This window comes from Podarcis vaucheri, assembly GCF_965113315.1.
Source record: "Podarcis vaucheri genome assembly, chromosome: 1".
NCBI lineage: Eukaryota > Metazoa > Chordata > Lepidosauria > Squamata > Lacertidae > Podarcis > Podarcis vaucheri.
Genome location: NC_138759.1, coordinates 12,249,681 through 12,264,113, shown reverse-complemented (window position 1 = coordinate 12,264,113; position 14,433 = coordinate 12,249,681). Strand labels below are relative to the sequence as shown.

Here is a 14,433-nt window from a genome sequence, read left to right as displayed (position 1 = left end):
ACCACAAAAGGTTGCTTTTGGAGTTCTGGAGTTGCTTCTAAAAAGTGGGCTAAAGGGGGGGGGCATACTTTCCCTCATCCCTGGTTGAAGGTGACGTTATTCGTGAGTGTGAGAGACCTTGTCTTGAACTGCGAAGAGACACAGAGATATGGCTATCTCTCTGTGCTGCACCCAAAGTTATTGTTTTGGAGATCTCCATAGAAACCTAATTGGGGGGCAAGATCGGTTGTAGTATTAAGGTGGGGGGCCTTTGCAACTTATGCTCAACCTGTAAATGTGTGTATGTTAAAACATATATACAGTCATACCTCATGTTATGTTTGCTTCATGTTACATTTTTTCAGGTTGCGTCCTGCAGCAACCCAGAAGTATCAGAAAGGGTTACTTCCAGGTTTCACTGCTTGTGCATGCGCAGTGGCGCTAAATTGCGCTTTGTGCATGCTCACAAGCGCCAAATCACACTGTGCACCTGCACAGATATGGCGCTTCAGGTTGCGGGCTTTTCATGTTGCGAACAGGCCTCTAGAACGGATCCCGTTTGCAACAAGGTACAGTGGTACCTTGGATTAAGAACTTCATTCCGGAGGTCTGTTCTTAACCTGAAACTCTTCTTAACCTGAAGCACCACTTTAGCTTATTGGGCCTCCCGCTGCCGCCACCGTGCTGCTGCTGCGCGATTTCTGTTCTCATCCTGAAGCAAAGTTCTTAACCCGAGGTACTATTTCTGGGTTAGCGGGGTCTGTAACCTGAAGCGTATGTAACCCGAGGTACCACTGTATTTATAAAGGCACCACCTTGTCCAGTGACTTTCATTCCAAGGAAACACAAACCAAGGTATGTGTTGGCACTCCTGGAACAGAAGGTAGGAGTGTCTTTGTTTAGAGGATTCCACCAATAACCTTGATATAAATGCAATGGTTAAATGAATTAATTCAATGTGCTTAAGACCCACTTTTCAAATCTGGGGTGGATGGGCAGGGACTTCCTTTGATGCTCCTCTGCTCTCCCCCAACTAAATTTTAAGAATATCTGAAGAGGGCTTATCTGTATGCCCTAGCAGGGGCAGACTTTTGTTTTCTAAAAAAATAAATAAGAAGCCTGCATGTACTAAACACAAGGTTTAGTAGAGACCTTTTTCTGAATAGATGAAAAAAAAAGCACAATTTTTCATTACAGAAGATGAGTCAAAAAAAAGAATGTGTGGCTAATTCAGATGAGAGGGGACCCCGGGGCGGGATTTGGAGACATGTTAATGCAAACACTTGGGAAGTTATCAAAGTGATATTATCATCTCTTGAACATGTTTCGCAGCTTGAAAACAGCCTTGCATAATTGCATCTGAAATATAAAGGGAAAACGACCAGAGATATTATGTCTCTTCGCAAGGCTGTGCCTAATTTTCTCCTCTCTGGTGATTCTTTTTTCCAGGCTCTCCACAGTTTTCGACAAAACCCTTCAACAGCATCCGGCTAATATTGCTTTCTGAAATGCTACATTGGAGACAAAGGTTAAATTTAAAGAGACTTCCCTGTGGCTTCCTTCCAATGTAACAGTTTGCTGGATGGTTGTACAATCGATGATGCTGAGTCACCTGTTTGTCTTGTTCCAGGTAGGTTGTCCAATTTCTTTCAATAATTATCATATATACTGAGCTGCTTGTATGTTTACATCCCTTTTTTAAAAAAAGAAGCAGCAGAAGCACTTTTTTGGGGGTGGGAGAGCAATTGCAAAACAGCCCTGGGGGTTGACCTGGAAGGGGTGTTGGTGACGGCATGGGTACTATGCAACTGGCACTGTGCACTGTTAATGCCTACTGTTAATATTGCCTGCAGCTGATTCTCCACACTCCAGAGCTCAGTCTGGGAGATTTCAATGTGCATTTTCAAAGTTTGTTTTGGAAAATAGCAGGTATGCAATATCCAGAACAGATCCACGTCTTGCAGCATAAGATTCTAGAATTCCCAGGTTATCTTAGTTTGTCAACATCTGCATTATTTCTCTTGCAGGTGCTCCGGAGTCGACGCTTCTGATCCATGAATCAAAAATGTAGCAGAATGTTCAAGGTATGTTTGCACCGAATCCAAAAATACTGCTTCCAAACTATCCCTAGTGCCATACCAAAATTATTAGAACATAGCTCAGTTGGTTAGAGTGTGGTGCTGATAATGGCAAGGTTGCAGGTTCGATCCCTGCATGGGGCAGCTGCATATTCCTGCATTGCAGCGAGTTGGACTAGAACAGCCTTTCTCAACCTGTGGGTCCCCAGATGTTGTTGGACTACAACTCCCATCACCCCTAGCTAGCAAGGCCAGAGCTCAGGGATGATGGGAGTTGTAGTCCAACAACATCTGGGGACCCACAGGTTGAGAACCGCTGGACTAGAGGATCCTCAATGTCCCCTCCAACTCTACAGATCTATGATTCTATAATTCTATAAAAAGAGCCTGTCTGCTGGGTGAGACCAGTGGCCCATCGACTCCAGCTTCTGGTTCTCATAATGGCCAACCAGATGCTATGGGAAGCCAGAAAGCAGGAGCTGAATGCAACAGTTCTCTCCCCATCTGTGGTTCCCAGCACATGGCATTCAGAGGCACACTGCCTCCAATGGTGGACATGGAACATAGCTATCATGGCAAATAGCCACCTATAGCCTTACCCTCCACAAATTTGTCTAATCCACTTTTCAAGCCATCACAGTTGGCACCCAAGTCTCCATCTTGTAGAGTAAATTCCATAATTTAACTACAGCCATGCCTCGGGTTGAATGCGCTTCAGGTTGAGCGCTTTCGGGTTGTGCTCCACGGCAACCTGGAAGTAACGAAGCGTGTGACTTCCGGGTTTTGCCGCTCGCGCAGGCACTCAAAATGGCATCACGCGCATGCGCGGAACCAGCAAAACACAACCCGCACACACACAGACGCGCCGTCGCGTCTTACGTTCCATTCAGGATGCGAACGGGGCTCCGAAATGGATCCCGTTCACATCCCGAGGTACCACTGTATGTGGAGAAGTCCTTTCTCTCATCTGCCCCAAACCTTTCAACATCCATCTTGATTGGATGAGTTCTAGTATTATGGCAGAAGGAGCCAGCCTTCCTTCTAAGAGTCTGTGACGTTACTTTTCCTTGGTGCCCAAAATCTTTCCAAATGCATTTGATTAGCTGGGCATCTTGCTTCGTTGCCCCCACACGACGTCCTCTGGCTCCATCTCGGTTTTCCTGTGTGATTATGTCCAAGAAACACCCTGTCTCCTTGTGCCTTGGTTCCTCCATTTGTTACCTGTCATTTATAGAAACCTGCCATTATTAGTGTAAAGGTCAGAGGAAAAAATGACTAACGGCTGAAGTGCGAAACAATATTCAGCCCAGAACTGTTTTCTGGGGTGTAATGTATGTGTCTCTCCTGTTTCTTGGAGCGATGGCTGGGCCAAATACAATGTAAAGGAAATGTCCTTTCATCTAATATTAACAATCAGAGTCCGGGAGAGGGGAGGGGGAGGCGGATTGACCTTAACGTGAACATAATTCAAATGAGTAATAATTTCCTGCTATTTTAGGGCAGCCTTCAATAAATTTATTGTTCTGCAGTTTCATAAGGTTAGGCTGGGTTGCTGGGAAAGCTGATATTGCTTATCAGGCTTGCGCCCAGGCATTATGGTCTCATGAATAGCGCCCTCAGGCTTGTCACTGCTGGCGATTGAATTGATACTGGCTCCGGGGGAACCTGGGGAGGACCCCGGTTTCTCAAGGATTGCAATGAGATAATAAGGCTGGTTCACACAGTCGGGAATGGAGGAAAGCTGTAAACAGAGTACACAGGCTTAAACCATCTCCACACATTGCAATTTGTAACGTGTACATCAGCTATAGGGACATATAGGTGTACACACATAGGGATGTGGGAATCTGCCAGTTTCGGTTTATCTGTTTCTCATTTCTCCTGGCCTTAAGTCCAGCTCTCCTCATCTCCACACCCACTTGCAATTAAAAAGCAACAAGACGTCATCGCGCAAATTCATCAGCGTTTGCATGCAATTTTCTCCTAACGTACACATTCGTATAGAGTTTTGCTTAATAGACACGTTTTCTGATTTCCTCTGATGTAATGAATTTCTAGAATGTTATTTTCATGAATGTATGCATTTCTGTGCACTTTGCTTGACCAGAGAACTCTGCTAGAAACTTGCAGAAGGTTGATTTTTGAAAGATGGCTGCATTTCAGCTGGCGTATTGTTTTTAAAATGTGAACCTGCTAGATTCACCTTTGGATGTGCACAGAATGAAATCTGTGCCTTGTCTTTTAGATTCTAGGACTGCAGGCAGAGGCTGGCTTGCTTGCTATTGATCTTATGGCGGCTATGATCTACCTCTACAGTTGGAGGCAGTTGCTGGGAATCAGAAGAGTGTGTGTGTGTGTACGTGCATGCGTGCACGTGCAGGCGCGCAGAGGGTGAGGAGTTCTGTTGAACTTATTCAGCTACAGGGCTCTTATGTACATGCAGGTCCCACTTAACAAACACAATGCGTTTCCTGGAAAGTGTTCATTAGGCAAGTGTTCACATAAAGTCCACAATTTCCATTGATTCCTATGGGAAAGCGTGTTCTCCTTCATGGAGAGCACATGTTGCGATGGGGTCTAACAAGACACCTCACTGTTGACGGGCGGGGGAAAGTAGTTGACCACCTTTGCGATTGGGCTCCTCTTGTCGTTGGGGAGAATTTGATGTTGCCATTTTTTGATTGACAGCCAAGAAGTCTTTTATTCCCTGCGTGCAGTGTTGAGCTTCCTCTTTTCGCTGCGTGCATTGGACCACCTGCCCACCCTCCCTATATTTAGGGTTGTTGGCATTGACCTTGCTATGGCTGTCATGGGGCCGTCTGCTTTTGGGGCAGGGGCCCGGTAGGAATTTTGTCCATTTGGCTGATTGGCTGGTGCCATTTGGGCTTTGCCTACTGCGTAGCAAATCGTCACAACTTGTAAGGTTGTGGTTAGGCATTGGTTTTATGAATTGGTAGGTGGAGGGGCATGGATTGACTGTGCCTTCCCCTCCAATGCTGCTGCAAGGATATTCCGTTAAAGGAATACAGGGCTCGCCATGCTTTTGTCCGAACCCCTGTCAAGGGGCTAGGGCCACGCAAGAGCCCCTGGGAGCATTTGGGGAGAGGTGAGGGCATGGCACCCAGCTCCATCTTTCCCCCCAAAGTGTTTCCCCCTTTCTGACTTTCGTGGTCGTGTGAATGTCAGTCTGTCCCTGTGCGGGGTCAGATAGTCACAACCAATGCCTAAGCAACCACTCACATTTTTTGTATTTTAATAAAGTTGTGGCCAAAATTATGCCAAAAACCTTAAACAAAAATTCTGTGTGAATTGTGTTTTATTGGGGTGGCTTGGGGACCTCGACACGCAGCTTTTCTAACTTGTCCTTTGTCTGATCTCTCGCTTCGCTTCCTCCATGGCTTCTTCCTGAAATGGCTTCAGCCACCCAGCAAAAGAGAGGCAATGGGAAAACATTTTTTTTAAAAAAAAATATATAAAAAACTCTCCTACTCTCTGATTTGTCCAATTTCCCTTCCTCACCTCCCCGCATAGTTTCTGCCTGAAAATGGCTGCCACCAATTAGCAAAGCACAAGCAAGGAAGGAAGTGGGAAAATTCTGCCTGTTCAGATATCTGAATATGCAAAGTGTAAAGCGAAGTTTGGGCATCACTCTTTATGTTTGGATAACTGAATTTTTGCACAACGAGCAGGTGAATAGCAGGACCTGCATTTACAGTACCTATGATAGCAAAGGAAGTGCTTATAACACCCTAAGGAACTACGTTAGTCTGCTTACTTTAAACAGTCAGGCAGCATTGTGGCTTGGCCACGGCCCCGTGCCAACAATCTGGAGCCTTCTTGGGGAGGCCTGCAGGGCTGCCTGCAGACTGGTCAGTGGCTGGCAGACCTGGGTACAGGGATTCCCCAGGGCGCAGGGCCAACTGGGTGATGAGACCATAATGGAGCCTTCCTGGATCAGACCACAGGACTGTCTTCTCTAACATCCTGTTTCTTACACTGGCCAGTAATATCCAAGGCAACACCATGACCAAGTGCAACAATGCGATGTCAATATAAACTCTTTATATAATCTATACAGAACACTGAACAGTATGAAATATATAAATTATGCACCATCTGCAAAACCAAATAAACAAATCTTGTAAATCTTTGAAAATCACAAAATATGCACTCTTGATGGATTCTCTTGAAAACATAGAACATATTTGGTTCTATGTTTATTTGGTTCTATGTTGTCAAGAGAATCCATCAAGAGTGCATTTTTTGTGATTTTCAGAGATTTACAAGATTTCTGTTTATTTGGTTTTGCAGAGAGTGCATAATTTATATATTTCAAACTGTTCAGGGTTCTGTACAGATTATATAAAGAGTTTATATTGACATCACATTGTTGTACTTGGTCATCGTGTTGCCTTGGATATTACTGTTTGCAACACAGGGGTTTAATTGTTTGGTTACTTATTGTCTTACACTGGCCAGCCAGATACTTATGAGAAGCTCATAATAAACAGCAGCTTTATCCTGCTTGTCATTCCCAGCGACAGATATCAGAGACATGCTGCCTTTGACAAGGGAGGTAATAAATAGCCACCAGGAATAGCAGCCACTGATTGCCTTAGCCTCCACAAATTTTCTATTCCCCTTTTAAAACCATCCGCGTTTGCCATCACCAACTTGTGGGAGCAAATCCCATTGTTGAAGAAGTGTGCAAGATGGTTTGGGAAATGGTCCAGTTTTCAGGACAGTGTAGCTGCTGCATTTTCAAGCACCCACACTCCGTTATCAGTAGAGATGGATGACTCCATTTTGGTTTCTCTCTGCTTCCTATTTTCCGATCTTCAGTTCCATTCTCCACACCATTTTGCGAATATTGTTTTCAAGTCCTCGTGAAAATTCACCTGTGTTTTAATGTGAATTGTCACACTATGTACAAATTTGTAAACAATGTTGCCTAGGATACATTCCCTCCCACCCCCCCAAAAATTGTTGTTGTTTAGTCGTTTAGTCGTGTCCGACTCTTCATGACCCCATGGACCAGAGCATGCCAGGCACTCCTGTCTTCCACTGCCTCCTGCAGTTTGGTCAAACTCATGCTGGTAACTTCGAGAACACTGTCCAACCATCTCGTCCTCTGTCGTCCCCTTCTCCTTGTGCCTCAATCTTTCCCAACATCAGGGTCTTTTCCAGGGAGTCTTCTCTTCTCATGAGGTGGCCAAAGTATTGGAGCCTCAGCTTCACAATCTGTCCTTCCAGTGAGCATTCAGGGCTGATTTCCTTAAGAATGGATAGGTTTGATCTTCTTGCAGTCCATGGGACTCTCGAGAGTCTCCTCCAGCACCATAATTCAAAAGCATCAATTCTTCGGTGATCAGCCTTCTTTATGGTCCAGCTCTCACTTCCATACATCACTACTGGGAAAACCATGGCTTTAACTATATGGACCTTTGTCGGCAAGGCGATGTCTCTGCTTTTTAAGATGGTGTCTAGGTTTGTCATTGCTTTCCTCCCAAGAAGCAGGCGTCTCTTAATTTCGTGGCTGCTGTCACCATCTGCAGTGATCATGGAGCCCAAGAAAGTAAAATCTCTCACTGCCTCCATTTCTTCCCCTTCTATTTGCCGGAAGGTGATGGGACCAGTGGCCATGATCTTCGTTTTTTTGATGTTGAGCTTCAGACCATATTTTGCGCTCTCCTCTTTCACCATCATTAAAAGGATCTTTAGTTCCTCCTCACTTTCTGCCATCAAGGTTGTGTCATCTGCATATCTGAGGTTGTTGCTATTTCAAAAAAAAATTATGAACCCTTAAAATAAAACATGTTTGTATGTTATTTTCACTAAATGTGCCTTTTTAAATGCATACTTTACCCCCATTCAACACAGCTTTCTACACAATACTTGGCTGAAGAAGCTGCACTGCAAAATCTGGGGTAGTATGAATTTAGGAAGATGGCTGTGTTTTGGTTTGTGCGTATAGTTTCAGGAATTCTGAAGTTGGTAGATTCACATTTAAATGCCAATGGAACTGAATTTCTCCCCCATCCATCTTCGCCAGCCGTGCAGTGCAATTCCACTTTAAAAAGCAAGAGAGGAAACCTTTTCTTGTTTCAGATCAGAGCCATTGTTTAAGCTTCCTGTTGTTATTATTCCGACACAAAGAATTTTAGGTCTTGGCTGCCGACATTCCAAAGCGACCCTCGGGTTCTAAACAATGTTTCACCCTAGGAATGTTTTCCATCTTGGAATCACATCATCTGCATTTTTTGTAATAATAATTAAAAAAATAACAATCTGGATATCTTTCATGTGGGTATATTTTATTGAAATATCGACGCCCGACCCCAATTAAGAAGCTGTTCTTTTCATCATCATTAAATTAGTTCGATAACAATGTGAGTTTATTTTTATTTTTAAGTAGGAATTATTTCACCCTTGCAACTAAATGTCCTTTTCTTTAGCTGTAGCATGTTTTGGCTGTATCCTCCGCCAGAAATAGAACCCAAAATAGCACCCAGAAATGAATCAATAAAATGCTATTTTCCTTTGCATTTTATGAATTGCGTGTCACTTGCATGCTGTTATTTTTTTGAAAAAGAAACACAGAAATGACACATTTTCTATAAAGAAAATAAGGAAATCATCTGTAGACTGTGAGCTTTCTGATAGACTTGAGATTGTTAATTTTTTTAGAAGTAGAAGCTGCAATCCTAAACATACTCACTTGTGAAGAAGACCCAATGGGGCTTCCTTTTGAGTAAATATGCACAGGGTTTTGCTGTAAGGGGTCGGATCTTAGTTTGAAAACTTTGAAAAGATCAGCCTAGTAGGTGTATAATTAACCCGGAGAGGAACTAGGACAGGCATAGGCAAACTCGGCCCTCCAGATGTTTTGGGACTACAACTCCCATCACCCCTGACCACTGGTCCTGTTAGCTAGGGATGATGGGAGTTGTAGTCCCAAAACATCCGGAGGGCAGAGTTTGCCTATGCCTGAACTAGGAGGAGAAATGGATATTAGGCCAGAGAAAGTTCCAGAGAGACAGAAAGAAAAAGGAAGGTGGGAAACCGATTCATTACCTCCAGGACATGAAAAGTTTGGACAACTAAATCAATGTCTGTTTGGGTTTCCCAGAAGACTTTCTAACTAGAATGTGCTGTCAAGTATTGTTTTGGGGAAAGTGAATTTAAATAGGTTTGCATTAGAAGGAGAACAGAACCAAGTTTCTCCCTGCCCCTAAAACGGGTCAACGCTCAGTAGGACAGTAGAACTGAGACTCCAAGTGTCTGGACAATATTTGATTTCAGGCAATGAGATTGCGAGAGGATGAATCCCTCAGCTTTTAGTCATCTCCTTGACTTCTCTGCACACGGTTCACAGAATGCCAATTCCCACAAGTTAACTGAGATCATTTTTATTCCTTTGGAACAGGGGTCAGCAAACTTTTTAAGCAGGAGGCTGGTCCACTTTCCCTCAGACCTTGGGGGGGGGGGGCTGGACTATATTTTGAAGAGAAAAAAATATGAATGAATTCCTACGCTCCACAAATAACCCAGAGATGCATTTTAAATAAAAGCACACATTCTACTCATGTAAAAACACCAGGCAGGCCCCACAAATAACCCAGAGATGCGTTTTACATAAAAGGACACATTCTACTCATGTAAAAACATGTTGATTGCTGGACCGTCAGCAGGCTGGATTTAGAAGGCAATTGGGCCGGATCTGGCCCCCAGGCCTTAGTTTGCCTACCCATGGGGAAGAGTAACCTTCTTGGGCTATGCAGAAATAGCAACAGTTGAAAATATATATAAATTAAAACTTAGTCACTAAAATATAACCTAAATTTATCATTTAAGGCCTTAATCATTATGGATAGCACAACTTGTTCCCTACGTTTTATGGCAATCGCACAGAATTTTGAAGTTTGGATTCATTTGGAGATTTTTGCATAGCAGGGGTAATACATACCGAGCGTATAACCCCATAGAGACGGCAGCGTAACAAGGCATGAGAGACAGTTTCTACCTCCAACAAGCCACAGGGGCAGACTCGTTCCACGTATGGTTTATCCTCGAATCTGCCCTGCAATAGACTCTATTGATGGAGGATCTTTCTCATAGTCTGAAGAGGGTGCCTGGGACTCAGCTTCCGTGTCTGGCTGGCTCGTTGCATTGCAAATTTATTTATTTTAAAAATGCACACATCACAGCGACACAGAACTATTCCAGTGTTAAATGGTGTGCAAATGAATGTCCAGAATGCGCCTATTCCTGTGTCTTCAGAGTCTTGTTTCCTCAATAGTCTTCTGCAGTTTGGCACCTACCCAGATTAGGCAGAGAGTGTCCTGGTTGGAGGGTCTAAGAAAGCCGATAGGGTGCTCAGGGATGCAAAGCCTCTGTAGTAAAACCGTGAGACGTATTTTGTGCACACACAGTAAGCGGAGAAGGGTCTGGCCGCCGGCTTGGAATCTGAACGCTGGCAAATCCGACTGGGAAGCAAGAACGCCAACAATGTGGACGCTTGAAGTTTCTCACAGCGGCACATGCCATTCATTCGAGCCGGCTGATCAAATGTGGGAAACGGCGGAAGGTTTTCTCAGCTGTACAGGAGCAAGTGCCTCGCTGTGTTTGCATGGCCATGAGAACACTGTGCATGCACCCTGCTGCGGTCGTTGCTGTGGGGCCCCATTGCCAAGCATAAAGGGAGGCCTTGGCCAGGGGTGGGCAGTGGGGAGAGGCCTCCCTGGACCCCGGGCTTCCCATCCGCTGCATTGCTGTGCTAACTGGGAGGGAGAAGGGTGCTGTGGTACGATACAATACAATACGATATCTTTATTGTCCTTGTCCCATACAGAACAATGAAATTGAAAATTGGATTTGATATCCCACTTTCTCACTACCCTAAGGAGTCTCAAAGCAGCTAACAATCTCCTTTCCCTTCCTCCCCCACAACAAACACTCTGTGAGGTGAGTGGGGCTGAGAGACTTCAGAGAAGTGTGACTAGCCCAAGGTCACCCAGCAGCTACATGTGGAGGAGCAGGGAATCGAACCCGGTTCACCAGATTACGAGTCTACCGCTCTTAACCACTACACCACACTGGCTCTCTACAAAATCTACATAAGACATAAGACATTCAAAAACCCCTAAAAACTCTAAAACCCCATTTTAAAATACAATATACTATAGAGACTCCTTATGCTGCATTTAGAACCAGAATTGCATTTGCGTAGAAACTGTTTCTCAGGTGGCTAGTGCTAGTTTTTATAACCCTGTACCTTCTTTCAGAAGGCAGAAGCTGAAAGTGATCATTTCCGGGGTGCGTATTATCCTGCGCTATCTCTGCAGCTTTCTTATGGCACCTGGAAGCATAGATTTGATCTAAGGTGGGAAGAGTGCACCCAATTATTCTCTCTGCAGTCTTTACAACCCTGGACAGCATTGTTTTTCCCCTGACCGCAGTGGCGTAGCATGGGGAGTGCAGGGGGGGCCAGCCGCACCGGGCGCAACATCGGGGGGTTAGGGTTAGGGGGCGCAAATCCACGGGTTAGGGGCGCAAATCCACGGGTTAGGGGGCGCAAATCCACGGGTTAGGGGGCGCAAATTACTTGCCTTGCCCCAGGTGCTGACAACCCACGCTACGCCACTGCCTGACCGTGCAGCTCCCAAACCACACACACAGACCAAAGGTCAGTGCAGTGCACCACCACCACTGCTGTCACGTCCTGCTGGCCTTCCCACCACCAGAGCCCTCCTCTCTCTCTCCCGGCAAGGGCAGTGATGTGGTTGACAGCAGGCCAGCACCCCTCCCTGCCCACCACCCCTGAGGCCCACTATATAAAAAAGCATGCATTGTGGCTGCGAGAAGACAGTGGCAGGAGGTGCACATAAAAGGTGGAGTTCGGAGGGTGACAACATGAGAACAGGCTTTTTGTGTGATGGCTCCCCGACTATAGAATGCTCTCCCCAGAGAGGCTCGCCTGATGCCATCATGACGGGCAAAAACATTCCTTTTTACTCAGACCTTTGGCCATGGAATAATCTATGGCGTCTTAAAGGTGTGAGGGCAGGGACTGTTCTCATGATTAATTGTATTATAATGCTATTACAAGGGAAGCAGGTGGCGCTGTGGGTTAAAACCACAGAGCCTAGGACTTGCCAATCAGAAGGTCGGCGGTTCGAATCCCTGTGACGGGGTGAGCTCCCATTGCTCGGTCCCTGCTCCTGCCAACCTAGCAGTTCGAAAGCACCACAAAGTTCAAGTAGATAAATAGGTACCGCTCCAGCGGAAAGGTAAACTGCGTTTCTGTGTGCTGCTCTGGTTCGCCAGAAGCAGCTTAGTCATGCTGGCCACATGACCAGCTCCCTCGGCCAGTAAAGCGAGATGAGTGCCGCAACCCCAGAGTCGGTCACGACTGGACCTAATGGTCAGGGGTCCCTTTACCTTTTACCTAATGCTATTACAATGGTATATACAACGTTTGTTTGGTCTATCTCTAACCCAGTCTTGTCTACACTGAGTGGCAGCGGCTCCCCAGTGGTTCAGTCAGGAGATACTCCCAGACTTAATTGAAGATGCTGTGGAATTACGACATCAGGGAACGATGTTTACATCATGGCATTTTAAAAAACCTCAGCCGTCACGTATTCGAAGGTGCGGCTTTCCTGATCGTTCTTAACATTTGCCTGAAGAGTAACTGAAAAGTCTTGTTTATGGGATTTGAGGCCCTCCCCTTGTTGCAAGCGATCCTGTACCAAGTTGCAAAAGTGTTAAATGGAACACAACCGTTCAGCCGTCCTGCAGGAGACAAATAGCCCAGGAACAGAAAGAGAGCCTACCCAAGTGATGCTGACACAAAAACCCCCACGCATACACTAAGTAAAAGAACTTCAGCTTTACCACCCCACCGCCACCTCCCATCTCCCCCCTCTTTTCTTCCCCACCCTATGCTGCAAATAGCACTAGTATCTCACAACAAATATAACTGATCTGTAGAAAACACAGCCTTCGAAAGAGACAACGCACGTGCTTTTGTAAATGAGGAAAACCTTTGATAAAAATCATTAAAAACCAAAATAATAATAATCAAATAGCCCATGAGATCGGGGGCAGATAAATGCGCAACACACTGTTACCTACAGACTTCCACAGTCCACAAGGGGCCACGGCAGACCCTTGGCAGACATCAGTACAAAAAGGGATCCCCAAGCCGTCATCTTGGAAAACTACTGACCTAGTTAGCCTATTCTTCTCCATTTCCTTAACTTTGCTGCCCTCTTCTGTTTGTAATGTTCTTGCAAACAGAGTAGGCACTATTGAGAAGAAGAGATCTGCAAAGTCAGGCCAATGGCGGCACATTGAGTCCAGCATCCTAGAATCATAGAATCATAGAATCATAGAGTTGGAAGAGACCACAAGGGCCATCGAGTCCAACCCCCTGCCAAGCAGGAAACACCATCAGAGCACTCCTGACATATGGTTGTCAAGCCTCTGCTTAAAGACCTCCAAAGGAGGAGACTCCACCACACTCCTTGGCAGCAAATTCCACTGTCAAACAGCTCTTACTGTCAGGAAGTTCTTCCTAATGTTTAGGTGGAATCTTCTTTCTTGTAGTTTGGATCCATTGCTCCGTGTCCGCTTCTCTGGAGCAGCAGAAAACAACCTTTCTCCCTCCTCTATGTGACATCCTTTTATATATTTGAACATGGCTATCATATCACCCCTTAACCTCCTCTTCTCCAGGCTAAACATGCCCAGCTCCCTTAGCCGTTCCTCATAAGGCATCGTTTCCAGGCCTTTGACCATTTTGGTTGCCCTCCTCTGGACACGTTCCAGTTTGTCAGTGTCCTTCTTGAATTGTGGTGCCCAGAACTGGACACAGTACTCCAGGTGAGGTCTGACCAGAGCAGAATACAGTGGCACTATTACTTCCCTTGATCTAGATGCTATACTCCTATTGATGCAGCCCAGAATTGCATTGGCTTTTTTAGCTGCCGCGTCACACTGTTGGCTCATGTCAAGTTTGTGGTCAACCAAGACTCCTAGATCCTTTTCACATGTACTGCTCTCAAGCCAGGTGTCACCCATCTTGTATTTGTGCCTCTCATTTTTTTTGCCCAAGTGCAATACCCTGTTAAAATTCATCTTGTTTGTTTTTGCCCAGTTCTCTAATCTGTCATGGTTGTTTTGAAGTGTGATCCTGTCCTCTGGGGTGTTAGCCACCCCTCCCAGTTTGGTGTCATCTGCAAATTTGATCAGGATGCCCTTGAGTCCATCATCCAAGTCATCGATAAAGATGTTGAATAAGACTGGGCCCAAGACAGAACCCTGTGGCACCCCACTAGTCACTCTTCTCCAGGATGAAGAGGAACCATTGATG

The 14,433-nt window shown here is 45.4% G+C and overlaps 1 long non-coding RNA gene across 2 annotated transcripts in view; it reads left to right on the top strand.

Annotated features, from left to right (window-relative positions):
* The first annotated feature begins 1,307 nt into the window (after nt 1–1,307).
* Nucleotides 1,308–14,433, top strand: part of LOC309531093 — a 45,447-nt gene continuing 32,321 nt past the window's right edge. For both annotated transcript variants that reach the window (XR_014219065.1, XR_014219066.1), the window contains exons 1-2: nt 1,308–1,609; nt 2,007–2,063. This is a non-coding gene — a long non-coding RNA (uncharacterized lncRNA). The remainder of the gene's footprint in view (nt 1,610–2,006; nt 2,064–14,433) is intronic.